Source organism: Linepithema humile, chromosome 1 (assembly GCF_040581485.1).
Source record: "Linepithema humile isolate Giens D197 chromosome 1, Lhum_UNIL_v1.0, whole genome shotgun sequence".
Taxonomy (NCBI): domain Eukaryota; kingdom Metazoa; phylum Arthropoda; class Insecta; order Hymenoptera; family Formicidae; genus Linepithema; species Linepithema humile.
In genome coordinates, this window is record NC_090128.1 from 25,685,111 (window position 1) to 25,709,587 (window position 24,477).

The following is a 24,477-nucleotide window of genomic DNA, read 5'->3' on the forward strand; positions in this document are numbered from 1 at the left end:
TAGATTAACAGAGTTTCACAGAATAATATCGTAGTTTGATATTAAATATGTCTTAATATTTAATTAAGAATGATGATGTGTGAAAAAGTCTCTTTTTCACTAAAAAGATTAGTTTTGAATTCAATGTAGCAAACATGCAGGTTTTTCTTATACAAGTTGTGTATGTATAATTGTAATACATATAAATTATCAAAATCACACGACTAACTGAAATAGACTTCAGGATTTACAACATGTATGTACCATTCGCTAATCGGAAACATGTTATCGTAATTATCAATCTTCAAATTATATACACCTTGTTTTACAGTACGTAATTTCGCGTATAATAGGTTAATACTTGTGAGGATACTTTTTACGTTAATCTTATCTGGTCGCGTGTTTCTTACACGACAATAAGCCGCGGACGTTGGGCGACTTCGCGTGCGGCGATTCATTTTCCTGCACGCATCCTGACGTGATACGCCGTTCCTCGCCTTCGGCGTGCGTGCGTTCTGGATTATGGATCGAGTCGAAGCGCTCTCAGGAATCCCGAGTTACTTTATGAGCCGTTAAGATCGGGTCTTTTCCACTTATAAGATTAAAAAGTCCACGTGCGCGGACGTACAGACGCAGAGCGGTGGGGTAGCGCAGCAAAATTGAATTCGTTCTCTTTATCTTCATCATATCATAAATCTTAATTTCTTGTATACGTAGAAAGTAATTAGCAGTAATGTGAATCGCTAATATGACAATGTAATAAGAGCTATTTTGTGAAATATATCACTTTAATTATGACTGAGTGTAAGAAATTATGTCTATTATGATGATATATTCACTCTATATCTTTTCTCATGCGATTTGATTTATTATAATTCGCAGGATCTAATTTAAACGTTTTTATCAAATTTGATATAAAATAAAAGATTTAGGTATTATTAACTCTTGCACATATTTATCTAGAAATGTATATAATCTTTGTAAAATATTTAAAATTTATTGTTTTTTAAATTATATTTGTGCAAATAGATTAGAGAACGCTGTAATAGCCAAGAAAAAATAAATCACAAAAAACTTAAGTGTTAGAAAATCAAATAGTTATCTTTCAATTTGTTGTTATACGTGAGAAAAATGTTATGCTATCTAAAAGGAGAATATTTTAATAATTAAGATCTTGCTTATTATATGCGTATTGAGATTTTACAAGTGCACATAAAGCATTATTACTTCTACGAAGATGGTTAACAATAGCAATATCTGTTTGCAACTTTGCATCTGTGAACTATATATTCAGTATGTATTCGGAAAAAAAGCACGCCGTAGATATATCTTGTATTCGTATATCTTCTTCTCTGCTGTCTCTATTGATCCGTATTGCGAGGTGAACAGAAACATCTTTATTTCCGACCGGTTTGCTATTCACATTTCTGCAAAGTTATATAGAATCGCGAAAAAGTCAAAGCTGCACAAGAAGATTGTGCATTCATTTATTGCAAAACAAATATATGGGGCGTCCCGATGCGTAAGCGGCCACTCCCTTTTATTTCTTAAACTAAAGGAGATAGACCATAAAAAATAAAGCTTAAATTTAATAGCAGAATTGAACTCTGTAACTTTTATGAAAGGAATTACGAAGCTCGCAATACAGTTCAGTTCAAATCATTAAATTTGAGCTTTATTTGTCTCGATCTATCCTCTTTAATTTAAAAAATAAAAGGAAGTGACCTCTTATGGGACAGTATCTATATTGAATATAAGATATATAACGTGCATGAGAATTTACAAGAAGGATGCACCGAGCGTTGTAGGGATATGGCCAGTGGTGCATTTACATTTCTGACACCCTTAGGAATCCTGCGTGCAATCTCCTCCTTTATCTGTATTTCTTACACGCACACACAGACTATAACGATAATTTATATGACTTTTAGTACTAAAAAAATTTAATTTCTTTAACTAATATATTAATAAATTTGGAATGTTAGCAATTAATTTTGAAAGTTGTTTAAAAATTTTATATTGCAGCTAACGTAGATCTGATAAAAATGCATCCCTGTACAACCATGTTCTTTAAAATGTTCTCAACAAAAAAAAGTTTGTAAGCATTGATTTTTCTTGATACGATTTTGGAAATTATTTATAAATCTTGCTCAGTGTCTATCCTAACAATAAATAAGAGGTAGGAGGAGATTTGTCGCAGATTTGTGGCTTTTGCTTTGAGAGTAAACACAAGGTATGATTTGAGGCTCTTCTGAAGAGAAAAAGGATGAAAGTCCATCGAAAGAGGACGGTTTTCTCCAACATTTGTTCCAACGAATATATATATATATATATATATATATATATATATATATATATATTCGTTGTATATATATATATATATATATATATATATATATATATATATATATATATATACATACATATACACGTCTCCGTCCCTCCTTGCTCCCTGTATATCCCGAAGCCGGGGGACGCCATTAGTGTACATCACGGGATCGACTTATTCTCTCTCTTCTTCCCTCTTTTGAGGTCCTTGTCGATATTCTGAATCACCGAAAGGGGATACATGGAAGGGGATAGAGTAACGAGTACGTAGTAGTAGAGGTGCTCGTCGAATGGACCGGCCGCTGCGCGGCTGTGAGGCCGAATGCTCGTTAAAGGCCGCGGGTGCGGCGCATGCAGCCTTATCGTTTTCGATCGAATCCTCGTTACAACTCTTTTCTCGCTCGCCCTCGCCTTCACCCTCGCCCTCGCCCTAGGGCCCTTTTCTGCGCGTCTGTCTCTCCTATTTCCTCTTCTTGTCCTCTTCTTCCTTCTCCTTCCGTCGCCCTGTCGCCCGCAAGCGTAACGGCCTAACGATCGTTTCGAGCTCGTTTGAGATGCAGATCTCAAGCCCTGGCATTGTTGTTCCCGCGATACGGATGGGACTACGGCTACCTGTTAGCACCCCGACCAATCGGCCGGCCGGCAATGACGCGCCTACGTACGCGTGCTTGTCACAGGCTAATTAATCGGATGTTCAATGCACCGCGCCGATAGATAACGAGCGGTCGGCTGGTGTTATGGTTCACGGAGAACGTAAAAGTCACTTGCGCGCGCGCGTCCCGTATAAGCGGATTAACGCCGCCTGACGGATCATCGGAATCCGTGCACGTAACGTGGGGATACACGCAGGTTCCAATCGGCGGGAACTGTTGATCCCGCGCGATAACATCCGCATATAATTAATGCCTTTTCTTATATTTCATGGCTGTCTAGTACATAGATTAAATGTATCGCGTTATACATATGGTTAATAAGATAGATATTACAGTAGATGTATCACGAATGGGAATTTAATTAAGAGAATGGATTATATTTTTCATTTTTAATACAAAAATATTACATATACAAATTGTTATTATTCAATATTATTTTCTGAAATAATTTTATTTTGTTTAAGAATACTTTTTTATTTTCTAAATATTGAGCAAATGTTTTCTTCAAATTGTTATTAGTTTGAAAAATATCTATTCTTTGAAATCTCTTTCTATGCAATCAGAAAATAAAAGACTAATATCTTCTATTTTATGATACTTAATGCATGTGATTCTAATTATGAAGATTAATGGTATCGTGTAATGCGTACGCGTAAAATGTACATATAGATAAACTGCGAGCCAGTTATTAAGATTTATTAAGAACATAAATTCTCAGTAATGCATACAGCAGAGAACAAGTATAATAATATTGGCAGTTAGCGAACGACGAAGAGAGAAAATGTGTAGCGTTGAACTCGTAATGGTGCCATTTAGACCGTCGTGATGAATGTGTGTTCTCAGTTTTTTATACATAAAAGATTCTAACTTTTTTTATAGAGTTTGGTGCGAAAGAATAATATATATATATATATATATATATATATATAATAAAATTTGTAAATGATGACAATGAAGAGTAGAATCATATCGTTACGTTATTTGGAGAGCAAGAAAGACATCAATAGTCTATTATTGCTGTATGATTGAACCCTGATCAATTCGTCCACACGTAATTCGTATGGACCACCCAATTGAAGCAAGTAAAAAGGTACTGTTTGTTGCCCGTGATTTCGATGGTGTCCTATCCGAAAAAATAGCAATGATACGCACATTACATGCATTCAACCATATACATATGAGCGCATATACGCGTGTCGATTCGGCGTTCAACGACCGATAAATTAAGAGGCTTCCAAGCGTTCCGTCTATTATCAACAATCCAGAGAGCAAAATGATACGCGTGCGTAAATCAAAATCTGCATGCGGGCGGGCGGGCGTGCGTAGCGTGAAATTTTGCGAACGTGACGGCATATGGGGCGACAGCATATGTGCTCTCGCACACACATGCATATCGATCCGCAAGGGCTGGTAATGTCGCGTTATTTATCGCGCTGTGCCATAACGGTCGGATAAATAGCCGTCCGCTGTTAATTACGTTACGTGGGAACGCACTTCGTTCTCTAAGGTAATAATGGTAAAACGTCGACGGGTGGATTAGCATAATGTCGCGACGTAAAAGTTAACGCGGCCCGTTAGCTAGCGTTTATGAGCCGGTTAAAGACATTCGAATGGGCGCTGTTATCGCGCTCTATTTGTATTTGTCCTGGCAAATATTTAGGCATAATCGCGCTCCCTTCTCGTTGCTGTTCGTGGAAACCACGCTTGCCACGATTTGTCGAACATTTGTCCGAGCACAACATTTGTTAATACGGGCGACATCGTGCGCACGTGTACCGGACAGAATGGTCGCTAAATTCGTACATTATGTGCGTAGTTTCGACTTTTCTATTAATTGCACCAACTGTTTTTGTGCTGCAAACGATTGGCTCGAATTTTTTACGAATCAGAATTAATATGCAGCTTGATTTTTAGTTAATTTTGTACAAGTTTTATTTAAATAAAAATCTTGGTAGCGGCAAGACTGAACATTTAAAAATCAAGAAATAATTTTTACAATCAAGTTTTTGTTAATACAAATTTAATTCTAAATTAAGTAAAGAATTTCGCTGAATAATGAGCGTAAATTACAATGTACTCTGTAGAGACGCGTGAATTTTCACGGACGACACGTGCAGAAATATCCCCGCGCCACCGTCGTGTTGCATTTCTGCACCATAAATCCCTGCGTGCATGGCGGCAGTTAATTAGCTGAGTTGATTGGTACCCACGGCTAATTACTGATGCGCGTATGCTAATTAATGCGTAGATGATAGATGATAGTAGCCGCGCATCGCGGAGCAAAGAGTAATTGGGCGCCACTTACGCGTAAACGCGATGCATTTAGATGAGACCTTTGTGATATTTTTGTGAAGTTTCTTCCAATGTCTTTATGCAGTCGCACGTACAAGCTGCGCATTCTTTTCTCAAATACATTATGCATGTTGCAACATATGCCATAAATATAGCCTCGACTATCTGCAATATATCTCAGCACTTTTAATATATCGTACAGTTTTCTGTTTTGATTTATACGCGTATGTTGCATATCGCAAGTTGAAGAGTTAATATCTATAGCTGCGAAGCGTTTAGGAGAAAATTTCGTGTATTCACGGAAACACCCGTCCTCTTCCCTTCGGGCGATAGGAGCACGTCGGCTGATGTAAAGCACTGACATCCACGGGGGAACTTGCGAACCATCTCGTTTCCAAACAAACAGAATGAAAATGTGTCGGCTGTGTTATTTCTTACGATACTATTCTCAAGTCGTATTTTTCCGCGAGATAATAAAGATTCCGCGTTTTCTCGGTTTAATATACAGCAGGAGGACGGAAAATCAGGCTACTGCCGGCGGCGGGCTTCGCCTCTTGATGGATGTGTACGGCATCGCGTATGGGGCTCACGCGGAAATTTAGTCCTGGGGCTTTGTAAGCGTTACCCACCGTGCGCAGTTTTGCGCACGATAAATAAGTTATATTACAACGTCGCGCGCTGTTTTTCATGAATCTTTCATCGATGGTGCGTTTCATAGCGGGCGACGTGCGTCGATACCTCTCATGGCTAAATTTATTCACAAGCGCGGATAAGCCTACCGCCCCCCTCCCCCGTTCCGCGCGTGTGCGCGCGACACTACGCGAAGTTGTGGCACTATGCAAAACGCGAGATAATCTTAAAATATGCGCTTGCTCGTAATGCTTTAGCTGGAGAAGGCATCGACTGTAATTCACAATAAACGCGAGAGAGAGAACGTTCGCTCTGTTGTGTGATCGTTTAGAAATGGAGCACGATAACCGAACGATGATGCAGTGCTATTATTTCTATCTGTAATAGCGTCGCTGAATGTGTACCAGAGTTAAACTTTATGTTAACGATTTCGCTTGCGTAATATTGCACATCGGAAACATGATAAAAATATCGCAGTATTTGCAGAAATTATTTTTAAATGTGTTGATATAATAAACATTGCATATTAAAAAGTTCAATCATCTACCGGCTATTGATGGTTCGTTAGAAGATATTGTTATGTTACACACACAATATAGAGATTATTGAACGATTATATTATTCCTGTCATGGTTATCATTTTCATAACAAGATAGATAAATTTTAATGTTCGTAATAGGAAGCTATAAAGCGGTCCCCCCCTTTGATAATGTTGGGCATTCATATCGCATATTCAGCGTTCAATGTGGCCAAATTCCTAGTCCATGACAGACGAATGTGTTCTGTATACTAATCGAATCAAACAATCATGTTTGATCCACGCTAAATGCGGTTATTTGATTTTCATTCTATAATTACACACGTTCGATTGGACATCTTCATATGAGATATTAGAGCAGAATTGCTAACACTAAACGTAGAACATTAATCATTTTTAGCATTTTAAAACTTAGAAATTTGTACAAGAAGCAAATATTTTTTTACCGATAAAATCTAAGCTTTCTCCAATTTCTGCGTGTTCTTGAATTTGTGTGTCACAACGTATATTTATTCGTACGTGCGATCTTGATCGAACCTGCAATAAATCGAAGTGAGACTTGTTACTCTGACAGAATTGGGTTACGTCTATTTTCAATATTTAAATAGAGCGATCGCCGACAAGCAGATAGGAGAAATTCGACAGAGTGACGCGCGTTTGTATTAGATCTGACGACATTACGTTAATGGTATTACCGTGAGAAGTTTTGCCGCGCCATCGAATGTCGATACCGCATTATAAGGACGGACAGCGTTCTGCTACGGTAGATGCAATCTTTGATTTACCTTTGAGTGAAGTCACGAAGATGTCAGTTTTTCCCATCCGCAAAAAATATTGAGTCTCGGCTATTTTTAGATATACCATAAAGTCAGAACTGCCTTAAGATATTCGGATATCTCTAAATCAATAATACTGTATGTTAAATGTAAAAAAAATTAGTGTAAATAATATAATATGCGTGTTGCTACGAAATATATTATTTAAATAAAGATTAACAGTGTTTCGCGGCTAAAAAATAAGATATATTTTATAAAAAATATATCTTTATTATAAAAGTACGTAGTATTTTAATAAATTAATTTATTTGCTGCTGTTTTGAATAGGTTTATGTATATTTTTGAGCAAAACAAATTTCTTATAAAAGAGAGAAAAGAAAGAAATCATAGAGACGAGACAGAGAAAGACAGAGAAAGAGAGAGAGAGAGTGGCGCGCTAAAAGATTGGCTATGGTCTATTTAGAGAAATGTTTAATGCACTCCCATATACAGTGTGCCAATGTATCCTTCTCGCTCGGCCAAGCAAAACGCTACATCCCGTAGGAAGTACTGGAAAGGGACTCAATTTGGCTAAATCTTGGCGGGCGGTAAATCTTTGCAAATCCGCTGATACAACGCAGGTACTAAAGGCCGTAAATTCGAGCGGGCCAAGCGCACGACGTACACCGGTGTACCGTAAACGTAAATAATCGTTATCATCATGCTGCCGCGTGTAACGGGGTAATGCGGCATTAATACCGAAACCTCGACGCGCATTTGCATGGTGTTGATTTTTAACCCGTTCGATCGAAATGGTGTGGGCTGTTCTCGGGCCGGGTAAGCCGCGTTTTTACAAGTTTGCATTCAACTCGAAACATATGCAATTTACATGGATTCTGTATGAAAACAAAATTAAAAGGTTTAATAATTACTCTTTATATCTCAAAACGCATTTTAATTTAAGATACATATAAATTTAAAATTGATTTTATTAAGAAAAATTTTTCGGGCGGATTATTAGTTATTGCAATTTTTTTTTTTTAATACTTATACCGTAACTAACTTTGGATTTAGTATTCCGGATTAAAATTCTATATGCATATAAAATACGTTTTTAATCAAATATAAGTCCATAAAATCGTGAATTTAATTGAGTTTAATCGCTCCCAGGCCGATTCAAACCGCCTCACTCGACATGCTATTCATATCTGAATGCATCCCGAATGTACAACATATGTGCGATAGGAACAAGATTTTTTCGACGTGGACGCACTCGACGTAGTACATACAATGCAGCGTTCGCGAGATCAATTCCATTATAGGCCGCGGCGGGTAAATAACACTCACGCATAAAACACACCGGCGCTATGGGATTTGCAGAGTACAGTGCATCGAAATCCCATCGCAAATTGCCGCGCTGAGCCGAATCTCTCGCTCTCTCCTTCTCCCTCTCTCTCTTTCTCTCTCCCTCCCCTCTCTCTCTCTCTCTCTCTCTCTCTCCCACCCTTGCTCTCTTTCTGTCGTATCGCTCGCGCACGGCAATACGATCAAATCAAGCGCAATCTCCAAATCTGCTAGAGCACTGCCCCGGAGTGCCTATTCGGAGTTAGAGGCCGACGGAACGCGGCTTCGTGCTTATCGCCGATGGAACACGTGGAGCAAAATCCACCGCGTCGCACCGCGCGCGCGGGGCAACCCCCGTCGGGGTCGTGGGAGAGGGTCGTTGGGAGCCAGGCAGGGGGATCGGTCGGTGGGCTCTCTCTCCTCAGCGCAAAGCCTCCAATCGATACAGCTTTCCTCCTCGCCGCCGGCGCGTCTTCCCCATGTCGGTGATGCGTCGCGGGGAGAGAGGGCGAGAGAAAGAGAGAAATAGAGACACAGAGAAACGGAGGGAGGGCGGGGGGGGGGGGGGGGGAAAAGGGGAAGGAGAGAGAATGAGAGAGCGAGAGGGCAGTGGATCTACCTGTTAGACTCGTCGATCGCGTCGAAAACCAATACCGGATATGCGCGCGCGAGGCTTGTATTTGCCGCATCGCTGTGGTGCGTCTCCGCCGCTGTCGTTGTCGTTGTCGTCGTCGACGTCGTCGTCGTCGTCGCCGTCACTGCCGCCGGCGGTATTGCGTCCCTCCGGTGCTGTGGCCTCCGTAGCGGCTTTGTGATTACCGCGTACCCGCGCTCCTATCGGTCGAAGGAATCATCCGCACACCGGGAGACGTGTGCGCGTATGGCGGCTGGTTACGCGCCCGACAACGAGAGAGAGCGTGAATGGACTCCGGTAATGGCCGGAAAGTAATTTGCGACTTTTGTGCGCATTGAAATTTCGCGCTTTTCTCTTCCTCTTTTCTCCCCCCCCCCCCCCACCTCCCACCCCTCCCCTCACCCCCCTTTTTATTTTATTCCGCGCCGACCATCGGCACTCGTTGGGAAATGCCGGGGCGATTATTGCCACCATATGAATGGCTTTCCATTCTGGAACGTATACTTTTTTTTATTTCGTTTAATTTAACGCAAAAATCAAGCGCTCCGATTAACGGTAATTTGCCGATTTTGTACGGTAAATTCGCGTCTTCTACGGTGCATATATTCATGAAGCAGCAGGTACAATCATACGCATATCTCTACATCTCGCAAAAATGACTGCGCTGGCAGATGCAACATCTTGAGAAATAAATACAACAATAGCTTTCTAAATCTGTAAAATACTTTCCCATTTACGCACAGTCGCTTAAAATTTTAATTAATGAAATGTATTTGAAAGAACGACTATTATACAGCGAGCTATTTTAGGTAAAAGTGTTCAATTTCGCTGGTCTACCTCGCATTCTGTAACTTCTAAAACTAATTAAGTTAGGGGGGAGGTCAGTTTGGAACTTTACAAAGCGCGCAACTTTTCCGACCATACCTTAACTTATCCCTAATCAAGTTGTGGCTTTAGTTTATATAAAAATAGAAGTAAAGCGTGTAACGCTTTTATCATATTTTGTATACAAAATATGACAAAAGTATTACGCCTAATTTTTTCTCGCCAGCTTGCTCTTTGTCTTATCTGCCTTTAACGTTAAAATAGAAATAATAAAATAGAAAATCCTTAGAAATTGCACGTAGGGTATATTTTATAATTGTCTCTTACTATATTTATTTCGAACAGTTTTGCTGTCAGATATTATTTTTGGATTCTGGAAGATGGACAAATTTAACAGATTGCTACACTTTAATACGTTTTCATTTATTCCACTGATGTACTATTTTACTTTATAATCATTTATTCTACTGTTCATTCTACTTTCGAAAGTAATTTAAAGCTTAAATACGTTTCCCGGATTAACCTCGTGTGTATTCCAATTGCTGCCACGGCTGCACCGGCTACGTGCCAAGGAATAACGGCGGAACCACCACCTGTCAGTCAAACATTGCGACAGTTGGACCGAAGCGATTAGCGCCGCAGTAGGCGCACGTTCGATATCGGTAATTGTGCAGGGAGCACTGCGTCCGCCGTAGGCGAGACGGTAGCAGTCGCGTGAATTTTATGTTTTTGTTAATCGTTACGGGGTTTCTCGCACACTCGGAGATCCATCGCGTTCATTAACAACCCGTAACGACGGGTTAATTTAACGGACGGCGTTTGTAATCCCACCGGCGGCAGGCCGGTGCGCGCACGCGATTCGTTAAAAGCGCGATATTTCACGAAGTCACTTGGACGCCCTATATCATCGGCTATATGCATAAGGGGCGAGCAAAAGGTACACGAAAGTTCCTTGAAGCGCGCTTAATTACGAGGTACGCTCTCAGGCATAAGGTGTTTTTCCCGGAATTCATATCAGGAAAGTCAACGTTGGCGTAGGCCACGTTCTTAGATTATAATGATAAACAAATATTTTTACTCCTTGGTCGCTTAATGAGATGTATCTTTTCTTCGTCGAATGCGAATAAGGACATCACTGTATGGTTGAGGAAGCAGGTGCGAGGAATACATCAGTGATAATCAAGACTCGAGGGTAAACTCTCATGTTTAATATTCAAGAAGGAGATTGAAATGAGATTGTTCATTATTTTTTAGTGATTTTATAATGAGTTTAAAAATTATAGTATGAGTTTTGACAATTTGAGCGATTAATTTTCGAGAAAAACAATTAGGTTAATAACTTCACTTGAATAATAACGTAATAAAAATCCAACAAACTATTTACATCGATCTAATTTATCGGTGAGCGTTAAATCAGGATCTGCCTGATCTAATGAAAAATGCAGCGGTTTATACGGCTGTAACCCGCTGGACCAAAAAGTCTGAACGCGTTTACGGGCGCATTTAAATACTCTTCTGGTACTCGATGAGCGAGCGTGCGCGAGCCACGCACATCTGTGCCATTTGTGTGGGGCATTTGTACGTGTCACACAACGGCTGTGCACATCATGGAATTAGGGCTATGTTACGCGTGACTGACGTGACTGTCAAACGTAGCGACAACGGGATTATAACCATTAGCGTCACGTAGGTATTTCGCCGACGCTGATAATTGCGCTACGCGGCGCGCAAAATTATCGCCACGCAGCTTTGATGCTCCGCCTCAAATCGTTCAATAGATGCACTTGGATCCCTACGTGTACGTGTGCGAATTGTCGCGTTCAGCGTCGCGTGCGGACGCGTGCGACTGAAGGGTATGGTACGAGAAAGTGATAAGCCTGTTGTACTAAACTTTGCGTGGAAAACAAGAAACTGATTTCAGAATCTATTATGCCATAAGATATATATTTTTAATTACTTATGCAACACATTTATTTAAGATTGATGAAATCGAGGTACGCAAAAGTTGTGAATTATTTATAGAGATATTTTTTGATCATATGTCAACCCTTATCAGCATAAACAGTGTTAGATAACAAACTTGAATAAAAAGTGTGTGCAAGCAGAGATTCACGATTGTGTAAGACTTGAAAAAAAATCTGAATTAGGTGACTATGTTACATTTTATTTACTAATTTGTTGAGTTAATTTATTTTTTAAATAATTTTATTTAAATAATATTAATTAATTAATTAATTATATAGAATCAATACATTTTTTTCGAATAAGCGAGTGACCTGTCGATTCGGGATCTTCTTAATTGCCTTCTCTATTGAATTAATTTATTACTTTAACTATTTTATGCATAAATTTATCTATTTCATGTATATACATTGTGATGCGTAATGTATACTTTCTCTCTGAATTATTTTACAAAGTTTTATCTGCAATCGAATCTCAAAACAGACATTGTTTGCGAAGATTGCAAAAAGCTTCCGTTTTCAAGTTATAGTTGACTCACAATTGTTTTCTTTATTAATACTTCGATTACTGTGCAAGCTGATCGCGAGAGGATTGCAAGATCATATTAAAAAAAAAAGAAAAAAGAAGAAAAAAAATTAATATATTTAAAAAAATCTATATATCGTTTTATTTTTAAATAAAATTATTTAAAAAATTTTATTTTCTTTGCTTGGCTTTTGATAAACATCGACTGTGATCGACGTGCGGTAAATGTAACGACGCTGCTAAGTAAGCATCCAAAAGCACAATTTCTTCTGCTGAAAATGTTATGCGAAGGGCGGTAAAAGATTCAACCACCGGAATTATTCGTCCGAGACAACCGCGCAACGATCTCGTTAGCGCGTTAGATTCTTTCGTAAACACATGTGCAACACCAGGGAAATATTTATGGTGGTCTATAGATTATCGCATTAGCCCCTAGATCTGAACAGTCGCGGTCGGCGCCGCGGGCAAACAGTGTACCATGTGCCTCGCTATTTTTATCCCCCTCCTGAAACCGCGCGGTGCGACACATTAAACGGAATCGCCAATGGCTCGCCGCGGCGCGGCAGCGTTTAGCGTTTACCGACACCGCGCGCTTGTAATTCCGTGCGTTTGTTTACGGTCGAGATTTTGTTTACAATCGTACTAACGAGATCCAGAATGAAAGGGCCGATTCCCCGACGGTGTGATGGTGGTGAATCGCGTTTTGCCGCGCGCGAGACGCTCTAAGCGTTTCCGTCCGAAAATCCCCGCGGGGCTTTATTGGAGTACGCGCGGCGATATTTAAACGACGAACACTAGCGTACACGCGCCGGTGTGCCAGCGCCGGCGAATATCCGTAGGTTACTCCTCGTGTTATTTGCACGCGAGGATAGGAGAGTCTCCGATAGACGGGACGGAGAGGGCCCTAGGGTGAGTGCGACAAGGCGGTTCTCATTCCTCCTCGCTGGGGAAGCCGCGGGTCCAGGGGATCGTAAATATTGCTCATCGACTCGCTGACGCGATCGGTTACAGCACATCCCGTGTACAGCTCGACGGTGTTCTATTTATTTTATTTATCGGACAGCCGCGCTCGTGCGGATTGCTTTTGCGCGCGGCTCGCGAGAGATGGTATGAATTACAGCGACAAAGAAGGCGCCTGCGTTGCAGATGAAATCCAATCGGGACAGATTGCGAAATACGCGTGCAAAAATACTGGAACGTGATGTATAACGCGGTGGATTCAGCCAATATATGTTTGTGCAAATATTTCTTATCAATGTTCCATATATACCGCGCGTTCAAATCGATAGATATTCGCCGAACTAATACCTCACTTTGTACAAATGAAATAACGAATGACAAAATAACAACTCTTTTATTGTATAAAATCAATGTGACGAAATTTATCAGGAAGCATGCTGTGAATGCTGCATATTTGTTGCATATTTATCGGCAAATATTATCGTCATACGGATTTATGAAAATTTACGTATATTTTTTAAGACATTAGGGAGATGTGTTTTGCACCATTATATATTTTTGCATAAACACAGAATTATTATATTTCCCGATTTAATTAAAGTGTTTGTAAAAGCCACTTTTTGCGCACAATTTAAATATATTCGTCGTGTTTCTAAACACAATGCATACTCACACACGCGCGCGCGTGAGACATGGACTGAACGATATTAAATATACATATGAGAGGTATTGTTTTATCTTCTATGTGTATAAATTGCTATCTTGTATAATTTTTCATTCTCTTATGCGCCTATTTAATCGCTGATTATTATTACTTCAAACTTGTTATATTTTTTAATTTAGCTTTTATCATATCAGATCGGATAATCATAATATCGTACAGTTTCCAACTTATGGTTTCATTATTGGTTCCTTGGAAAAATATACCGACGTAATACAGTTCTATTAAAACCGCGCGAAAATAATATCTCGCGGCAAGAGAGTAATTTAAGTAAAACAACATCACTTTTCCAATAGTTATATTCTCAGTTATTTGAAGGCAAGTAGATACTTTAATAAAGTTCAAATTTTGGAAAACTTGACTTTAATCGAAAGAATATTATGTGTAAATAATGTGATGGAAAGTTTTTAAATTTATTTATTACTTATTATTCAGCACTAGTTCAGTAAGTAATCGCTTCAATAGATTTTTAACTGTAGATATATAATGAATCGAATTGATTCACTTGTTCATTCAAATTACATCATTTGTTCATCATTGGAACAATAAAATTATATTATTTCACAAGTAATAATAGAACTGATAATCATAATTATTCAGTTGAATATTTTCTGATTCCATATTCTCTGCTTTTTGTATATCAGCTGTTTAATTATTGTTTTTATTCATTGAATTTAGTAATCGCTTCAATAGATTTTTAACTGCAGATATATAATGAATCGAATTGATAAATTACATCATTTGTTCATTATTGGAACAATAAAATTATATTACTTCACAAGTAATAATAGAACTGATAATCATAATTATTCAGTTGAATATTTTCTGATTCCATATTCTCTGCTTTTTGTATATCAGTTGTTTAATTATTGTTTTCATTGATTGAAGAATATTCGTTTAATAGTAATAGATGATACGCATTTTTGCATAAATTTCGGCAATGCGCTTCGTGTGTCTCGAGAGACCTGTCGGGCCAATTATCACGAGATAAATCGCGCAGCGGTCGCGCACTAAAAAAAGTTACCGATTAAACGCACTCACGTACTCGCGTATTGCTCTGTGGTTCTCGTGAGTTTTTGCGAGCTTTTTCTGTATCACGCGCACTCGCGAAAAAACTGTAGAAATGCGCGATGAACATGTCTGTGTACGTATGTATGTATTTCGTTGCTAACTCGTTTGCCGAGCTCTACGTCACACGGATCTCATTAACGTGCGACGTGCATACACATATACACACACATCCATACACACACGGTCGCAGACCAGATATGGATGAGAAGTAAGAACGAGAGCAAACACCGACGGGATTAATAAATACGAGGAGAACGAATTACTACTGCGGTTGCAGTTTGAAAAAATTACGAGACTCTGATCAGCTTACTATAGCAGTAGCAGTATATTCCTTCGCGTATATTATTATCTTTGAAAAGGTTTTTTATGAGGAAAACTTTTAAAAAAAAAAACAATTTTTTGGAAAGGTTTTTTTATGAGGAAAACTTTTTTTTAATATAACAAGGCTTGTACTTGGCGCCCTTTTTTTACCTTTTTTAAAAAAAAAGGTTTTTTTGTGAGATATCATTTCTTTTTTTTAGTAAAAATAATTTTAATAAATATGATTCTTTTTTTTTAGTAAAAATAATGGTAATAATATCCCACCATCACTCCCGTCATATTTTCAATACGACAATCCTCTTTTTGATTATAGAAATCTTAATTTATACAAACCTAATAATTTTTTTTTATATTTTACAACATGTTTTATAAGAAAATTATTAGTGATCATAAAAAGGGTATAAAAAACCATTTGTATTTCTAAGTTATTGCGTTTTTTCATATATAAAAACAGATTACTTTTGATCAAATTTCTGTAAGAATGACAAAAACATCTTTAGCACCTCTAGGCCATTGTCTTTTTTTAATTAGCGTATCGTCAGCTTCAATCCAAGTGTTAGACATTTCTTCTCTATAAACATTACATACCTGCCGATTCCACCAATGTGCACAAAGTACACTTTCTGTCCACTAACTACAGAATACTAACAAGGGAACGTTCACAAGTGTCCCCTCCCCCGATTTGATTCTCCTTGAAATATGTTGTAAAACATACAATTTGAGGAGACACGTATTTTTTTATAGCGGCTCTAACTCAAATTTAAGGGATCAAACACTCCTTTGAAAAAAAAACGATTTTTTTCTTTGTGTGTAACTATCGCCAAAACCGTAGGAGATAAAAAAATATTTCAAATAGAAGTTGTATGGCTTGTAATGGACTTTATAACTGTGTAGTTAAATTTTCAAAAAATGAAATTTTTTTTAATTTACCCCCACCCTTTGTTATTATTTTTTCAAATTTCAAAATTTTTGTAATGACAAAAGTTGTAGCATTTTTTACGCTGAATTCAACCATATATGATTTTATTATGTTTCGAAATCACATCTTTCAAAAATGAGTCATCAGTATCACATTATATGCGTCGCGCTGCATGACCGTTTATACCGCACTTGTGTTGTGCATAGTCGCAAAACAAATATAAAAATGACATGTTATTATATATTTGAGAAAGAAAAGTTAACTAAAATTGTTGCTAAAGCATCTCTTTCACATTACACTCTTATAGATAATCGCTGCATTTCGTGCGCAGCGCGTTGTTATATGCAAGTTAGCTATCAGCACATATTACACTTTGAAGTTTTGCTTGCAGTGACCACGGGAAAATAATTTATGAAACGAAAACAGTGAATGAATCAATCTATTCAACATATATCTACCCTGACTCTACCTTCTTGGCCCGACTTGACTGAGAATGAAATAAAATATAAAATTCTGTACAGTTTACTCTTTTTCAATAATTTTAATATACTGTGATTCTACATGCTATTACATTCCACTAAATTACTACGATTTTTTTAAACTATGGTATATAAAATGTATATTATAAGTATAATTATAATATATATAAATAAGCTTATATATATATAAAAGCTTATTTATTGTATCAATATATTATAATTATACTTATAATATACATTTTATATTTCAAGATTTTATATACCATAGTTTAAAAAAATCGTAATAATTTAATAAAATGTAATAGTATGTAGAATATATCGCACTATATTAAAATTGTTGAAAAAGAGTATGTACAGAATTTTATTCATTGTCAGTCAAGTCGGGCCAAGAGAGTAGAGTCAGGGTGGATATATGTTGAATAGATTGATTCATTCACTGTTTTCGTTCCATAAATTATTTTCCCGTGGTCACTGCAAGCAAAACTTCAAAGTGTAATATGCGCTGATAGCTAACTTGTATATGACAACGCGCTGCATACGAAATGCAGCGATTATCTATAAGAGTGTAATGTGGAAGGGATGCTTTAGCAACAATTTTAGTTAACTTTTCTTCCTTAAATATATGATAACATGTCATTTTTATATTTATTTAACGACTATTGCGCAACACAAGTGCGGTATAAACAATGCGTCATGCAGCGCGACGCATATAATATGATACTGATGACTTATTCTTGAAAGATGCGATTTCGGAACATAATAAAATCATATATGGTTGAATTTAGCGTAAAAAATGCTACAACTTTTGTCATTACAAAAATTTTGAAATTCGAAAAAATAATACCAAGGGGTAAGAGTAAATTAAAAAAAATTACATTTTTGAAAATCCAACTACACAGTTATAAAGCCCATTACAAGCCATACAACTTCTACTTGAAACATTTTTTTATATCTCCTACGGTTTTGGCGATAGTTACACACAAAGAAAAAACTCGTTTTTTTCAAAAGGGTGTTTCACCCTTTAAATTTGAGTTAGGGCCGCTATAAAAAAATACGTGTCTTCTCAAATTGTATGTTTTACAACATATTTCAAGGAGAATCAAATCGGGAAGGGACACTTGTGAACGTTCCCTTTAAGAGTGTTGTCAGCATGTGTGTTGCTACACTTCTGCACTTCAAGACGAGAAAAATTTTTTTTATAAAGAATACTATTATTTTGATATACACTATCTCTATTCGTCTCCACAACACGTTACATATACATTTTACGACCGATATTAATTATATCAATGTGATTAGTGTCATCAAAGCTGCGAGCTGACAGGTCTGAGCGCCGCCATGTTGAAAAAGGACAGACATCTTTTAGAAAAAGAAAGGAAAGAAAAAAGACGCTCTTATGCGGGAATTGACATTTCACGGGATGTAGAAAAGGACAACCATGTCGCATTTTGATGCTTCTAGTTGACAAAGGAAAAACTTATATATTAGAGAAGGATGACGAACAGACGACGACGACCAAGCTTACATAGATTTCGGCATATTTCGACTTTGGCAAACTTTGGCAAACTTTGGCAATTAATATAGTTTTTTAGAAAGCATGTACAAAAAAAGTAAAGATACTTTTATTATGTAAATCGCATGTGCTCTATCGATTGAGCCTATTATAAATTCGATCGGTCCACGCATTATTGAGATATGAAAATCTCGACTCCTATCAGCTCATGTGCTCGCGTAAAGATACACGGTCGGTCTTGCGCTGCGCGTGAACTTGGCGCGAGACACTACCGTGTCTCTTGATAAATAAATGCAAATGCCAACGTAAGCGCGCGCCGCGCGGCTTCTCAGCGCCATCAGCGCACCTAACGTCAGAAATCGGAACATGGACATTTTAGCTGGACATTTTTATCGTACTATTTTAGACATTTCGACTTTGGACTATTATAACTTTTTTTCTACAGCACCTACAGTAAAAACAAGCATACTTTTCTTATGTAATTTGGGTATGCGCTATCGATTGAGCCTAACAACAACTCAATCGGCCCAGCCGTTATTGAGATCCGATAATCTCGGCTCGTCTCAACTTTCGGGCTCGCGTAAAAATACAAACAACATACACGGTCGGTCTTGCGCTGCGCGTGAACTTGGCGCGAGACACTACCGTGTCTCTTGATCTTCTTATCGAGCGTGTGGATATTAAATTGTGAGTAAAAGAATAGGGTGTACTCACGTTATCTAGTTGTTTTTCACACGGCTCTGACGCAGTACGCTATTGTATGCAAATGCTTGGCATCAGAAGTTTCAGCAAAAGAATCTTAAGTGGAAATACCTGTTTATTGTTATTTTGATATTATAATATTAAACATATAACGTTTCCATATATATTTATCATGGCAGCATGGTCACATTGAAAAAGCTCTAGAACTTTTTATGTACATGTAAGATGATTTAGAATTGAAGTAACCAATTTTTTTTAGATGATATATGAGTTCTGAGTAAAGTTTTATATAACAGGTCTTCTCCGCAGTTTTGTTAGAACAAGAGATTACCTGGGAAAGTTTAATTTTTATTATTTTTTTGCGATTATTTTTAGCGATAAATAAAACAAAAGATTATCAATTCAATGAAGTAAATTGAGCTTTACTATTTAATCTTGAATGATTATTTGCTTTTATCGCGTGTTGAATTATTCAGTTTGACTTGAGGTAATTTACTTTCATCAAATCTCATATATAATTGATATTTGAATGGCTAATTGTATCTATTCATTTTGTCAAAAAATCGTGGCGCGAGCACACGCGTAGGCCGAAGCGCGTTTCGCGATACTTTCCTTATCGAGGCCGCAAGCATATAAATCCTTCCGGGCTCGTTAGAGCGCGTGATTTAGGTCAGTCGCGGCAGGATCGATGGTGAGATCTCGCGTATTTCAGTCCTGGCAGACAGTGCTCTGATTAATCCCTTCGCGCACGGTCGCGCAATCTCGCGATCTACGGCGTGCGCGATCTCGTTACCGATCGCTCCGACGTGGGCGCGTACCGCCGCCGCACACTCGAATCCGAATTAAAATTCAAGGAGGCGCGCCTCCTTGATTCGCCCTTAGATCTCCTTCTTCCCTCCTGAGACTCTGTTTAAATCGGAGTTCACGTTCCGCTTAAATTCATGAATGCGAGCGCGGGTCCCCGGCACGATTATGCCCAGCAAAACTCGTCGCGCGCGATCGCGCACCGGATCACTACGTACACGCAACGCGGACAAAGCGTCGAGAGTTCAACGACGAAGGTTCAACAGGTAAGAATACCCAGACGCATACCTGAGTATGCACGTTCCGGTTCCCAAGCGACTCACAGAGCGACAATGGCGTATCTACGACGGGGGTGCTTTACGATCAGCACAGGTAGTATGTCTACCAAGCGAAAGCTGGGCAGTGACGGTGATAAAAAAAAGAAAAGAAAAAAAAACAGCAGGAAAGGGAAGAGAGCAAAGAAAGAGATGAAGAGGAAGGGAAGGACGAAATCTGGACGGGACAGGTTCTCTCCTCCGGGCCGATGATATTTGATATCCACGTGAATTGTTACGTAATTTATTTCTCGCGGGTGTCTCGGGAACGAGTGCGTGTCTGTTAAAAAATATAAAGTTACGTATGTGACAGCGTTTGTTAAAAACCGAATTATCGTGCAACTTTTTTATTGCATACGTGTAGATTTTGCTGGTATTAATATTCATATCATATTTAATATTTCAATGTCTTCATATCCCATAATTAGTTGTCAATAGAAAAAGACAACACGCGTGCCGTCAATTTACTTTAATGTCCATAATTAGAATAGTAGGAAAACTTGGAAATGGAACGCGCATCAATTAAAATTTTATTCCAAGCCTGCTGAGTAAAGTTCATTAAGGCTGGTAAATTGACAAAGATGGATGTAAAATTAGAAGAATAATTGATCATATATAATTACATTTTTGTTTTATAATGCTTTATGGCCGGTTTATGCTTCGGTCTTAATCTTAATATTAAGAGTTGATAACGTAGAATGCCATAAGGGCGTTTATACTTCCCTAGTCTTAATCTTAGTCTTAATCTTAATCTTGGAAAGATCCCATCTTTTAACTTTAGTCCCTAATGTCCTAAGGCCGGGCCAATGAGGTAAGTCTGACGTCCGACGCAGCACGAAACCGCGCGAAATAATGGTTTTCGATTCTTGTAAAATACGAAAATGAGTGATGCTGATTTAATTGAATGTGTCCAACAATTCGATGTTGTTTGGAATAAAAAAAATCCAAATTATAAAAATAAATTAGTGGTGAAGAATAGTTGGAACGCTATTGGAGAAGCGCTAAATTTAAGTGGTAAGTTAGTATGTAGAATCTAACCTCTTAAATTGAAAGAACAAAAACTGTGTAGAAGTGTTTTTATAGTTTTTCTATTACAATTTGTGGTTAGGTTTTGTTACATTTGCACATCCGTAGTCCGAATTTCCAGGGAAGCATAAACGAGTCCTTAAGATTAAGTTAAGACTAAGACTAAGATTAAGATTAAGACCGAAGCATAAACCAGCCATTAAGCTCCACATTTTTGGTACAACATATGTCTTTTCCAAGTGTTTGTTTGCTCAGATCTGTATTTTATTTTATTATTCTATTTCGTTAATTTTGCTCGAATTATTTATTATATGCAATTTGTAATGATTTCAAAATTGCAATTTATTGTCGAATAGTTGTGTTCTTCTAACGTTCTCCTATTTACCCAACTTAGCGCAACCTAGAAGGAATATAACGGTACTTCTATTTAGGAAATATATTTCGTGACGAGAGAATTGGCGGAACCCTACCAGGTCCCTATCTTCCGTCTCGGGTTTAAGGACGTTGTCTGCCTTTTTCCCCAGTGCGGCATTCCATGCCCTGAATTTAAGATGGGCAGCGAATGGCGGGGCCAAGAAGGTTAACGCGATTTGTAGTCTTGCTTGTATCTATGGAATTTTAGGGCTTCGTAGATTTCTGCGCGGGGAATCGCGGAAAGAGAATACAACTCGTTTAACGATGTTGCCGAAGAGCGCTTTTATTTATTTTTGCTCGAGGTGTTTTACGTGCTTAGTGTAACTCAATGTTCAGCCACTCTGTAATCTGTCAACAATTAAATTTCCGTGCACGGTGTATTATTATTTCCACTCAATCGGTTATAATATAAATTATAATATCAATTATAATCAATTATAGTAATTATAGTTAGAATTAAAATTTTGCAATTATAATTTCAGTTTCAAGAATTAAAAGGGTATTTTATTGAAAAAAATAATTCAATAATTTCAAAAGTATTTAAATGTTATTTATATGTAATTTCATTTTTTCGTCAACATTTACACAATGTATATTCGCAGATAATAGTTCGGTTGGCAGTTAATTTGTTGCAGTAAAGTTTTTGGCATTTTCGGATTTCGAATACTTATACCCTACTCGTCGTCGCATGAATCACATCCCCTATCTTTCGCAATTCTCGTATTCAAATTCCGGCTCTTCCGTTTCCCGTTCTGTTTTTCGATTCTTGGCCGATTCTCAAGACCCCGAAATCCGCTTCGACTAAATCTGACGTAACATATTTCTTGGACGAAAACAAGCTGCCACTTTGTTCAAAGAGAGAACTGCTTATATTGGTCTTAATAACCTACGATAACCCAAGGCTCAAGTATCTGAATTAGAAGCGTATATCATTTTACATCGTAGACGCAAGGAGTGGCGTGAACAGCGAATGTATTTTGAGGCAAATGTAGCGATGACTGTGCTCTGTGTTTAACAAACGTTCGTGCCAGAAGTTTGACCGTCATGCTTTAATGCTTTGCGACACGCTGTATGTAATTCAATATCACACACATCGTCTATCACGAGACAAAGTTAAGTGGAACATATTAGAAAGCCTATATCGATCGCATATCGATTCCGGTTAGCATAAAGCGGTTGCCTTATCTCGGAAGCCATCATGTTAATTTTTTTCCGATACATTGAGCAGTCACGGAGGTGAAAATCTAAACAATATCTTACGAAATGCATGCCTCGCATTGATGATCCGTCGTAGTGAATCAGAATTATCTGTCTTGCGGTAGATTGTCTTTCTCGATACCCTCGTTAGTTGCCCCTCTCGAGACAGCTCAAGGAGGCCCACATTTGCCGCAGCCACCCTTCATTACCGAAATGATACCGTGCTCTTGAACAATGTTGAGACGCGAGAGGTACTTTATTTCATATCGAGTGGGCGTTAATGATGCACTTCGATCTACAGATACATGTGTGTAATGATACGTGTCACGATATATAAATTTGAAGACATTGCTAGATAAGATCAAAACGATGCATTCAAGTACATAAAATATCTCGTAACGAGAGATACGTAGATACGTAACGTGAGATACGTAGAGTAAAACGACAGAGCGGTTGAGAAAATTCTTTCTTTTTTTATTATCTTTTTATAGGAGTTTTGTTGAGGCATATATTGTAATTGGAGTTGATACGTATATTTTTTAATATGAAAACAATTTAACTTGAATTATTTATTATTAGGGTATAAATAAACATTGTTTAAACAAGATTTAGTAAACATAGACAAATGTTAAAATTTGTATACAATAATTTTTTTAACAATTTATAAATTCTTGATTTTAAAAAATATTTTGAAATTTGCAATGAAATACATATACATTGTTATTACTGAATATAGAAAAAAAGGGACAATATTATGATACAACATTTTAGTTTGTATCCTCTTCCAAATCTGGTTTATACTTAAATTAAAAGATATAAATTAAATTAAAAGCATAATGGCTGTTGTTTTACCGTGTAATTGCTAAATCGAAGTAAACGACAAATAAATGCATCGAGTAATCAAGTTCGTGTTTAATCAGGTTTGCGATATTATATTCGCCGTGTGAAATCGGACAAACTGGAATCTTTTGTCAAGGTTACGCAGTAATTTTAGTTCGGCGCGTGCACCGGACGTTTCCACACCGATGTGGAACAATAACACGTTGTTATTACACGCCTGCTCAAAATACATTTAACGAGCTTCAGCTGTTGCTGTAACGTTTTGTCGGGTAACGAGATTCAGCGGAAAATTGGACGAAATTATTTCCCGAAATTTTCGCAATAGTAAAATCGGCAGAATTTTTTATGCGTTACGCTGATCAGTACAATTACTTCGTCAAGCGATTTGCTTCGGAACGATGTCAGTTCGCAAACTATCTACCCACGTCAGATTATCCAATTGACAGAGTGCCCCATTAATCCATTAAGCTTTGTAAAAACAGATCGCGTCCGTGAAATCGCGTGACTTGTTCCTTTTCGGCCCTGTGATTGGAGTTAAGGTTAGTAGTCACGATTATTGCGTCTTGTGCCAATTTGCACGGTTCAAAAGTGTCAGATCAAAAGTGTTTTGAATTTGTACTATGATTCTAATTAAAATTGCATTTTATATTTACGCAATTATCGTTGTTTTATCTATTTTATACGAATTTATTCAATTTTCAAGCTACACGACGTAACTTAATCAAATGGTT

The 24,477-nt window shown here is 37.7% G+C and overlaps 1 protein-coding gene across 5 annotated transcripts in view; it reads left to right on the forward strand.

Annotated features, from left to right (window-relative positions):
* Positions 1-24,477, forward strand: part of LOC105678048 (beta-4C adrenergic receptor-like) — a 194,683-nt gene that overhangs the window by 57,732 nt on the left and 112,474 nt on the right. Inside the window, exon 1 of one of the 5 annotated variants that reach the window (XM_067357287.1) lies at positions 19,727-20,221. The exons of the other annotated variants lie outside the window; for them this stretch is intronic. The gene's annotated coding sequence lies outside the window, so the exon portion shown is untranslated. Of the gene's footprint in view, positions 1-19,726; positions 20,222-24,477 lie in introns of those variants that run through there. 5 annotated transcript variants of the gene reach the window in all.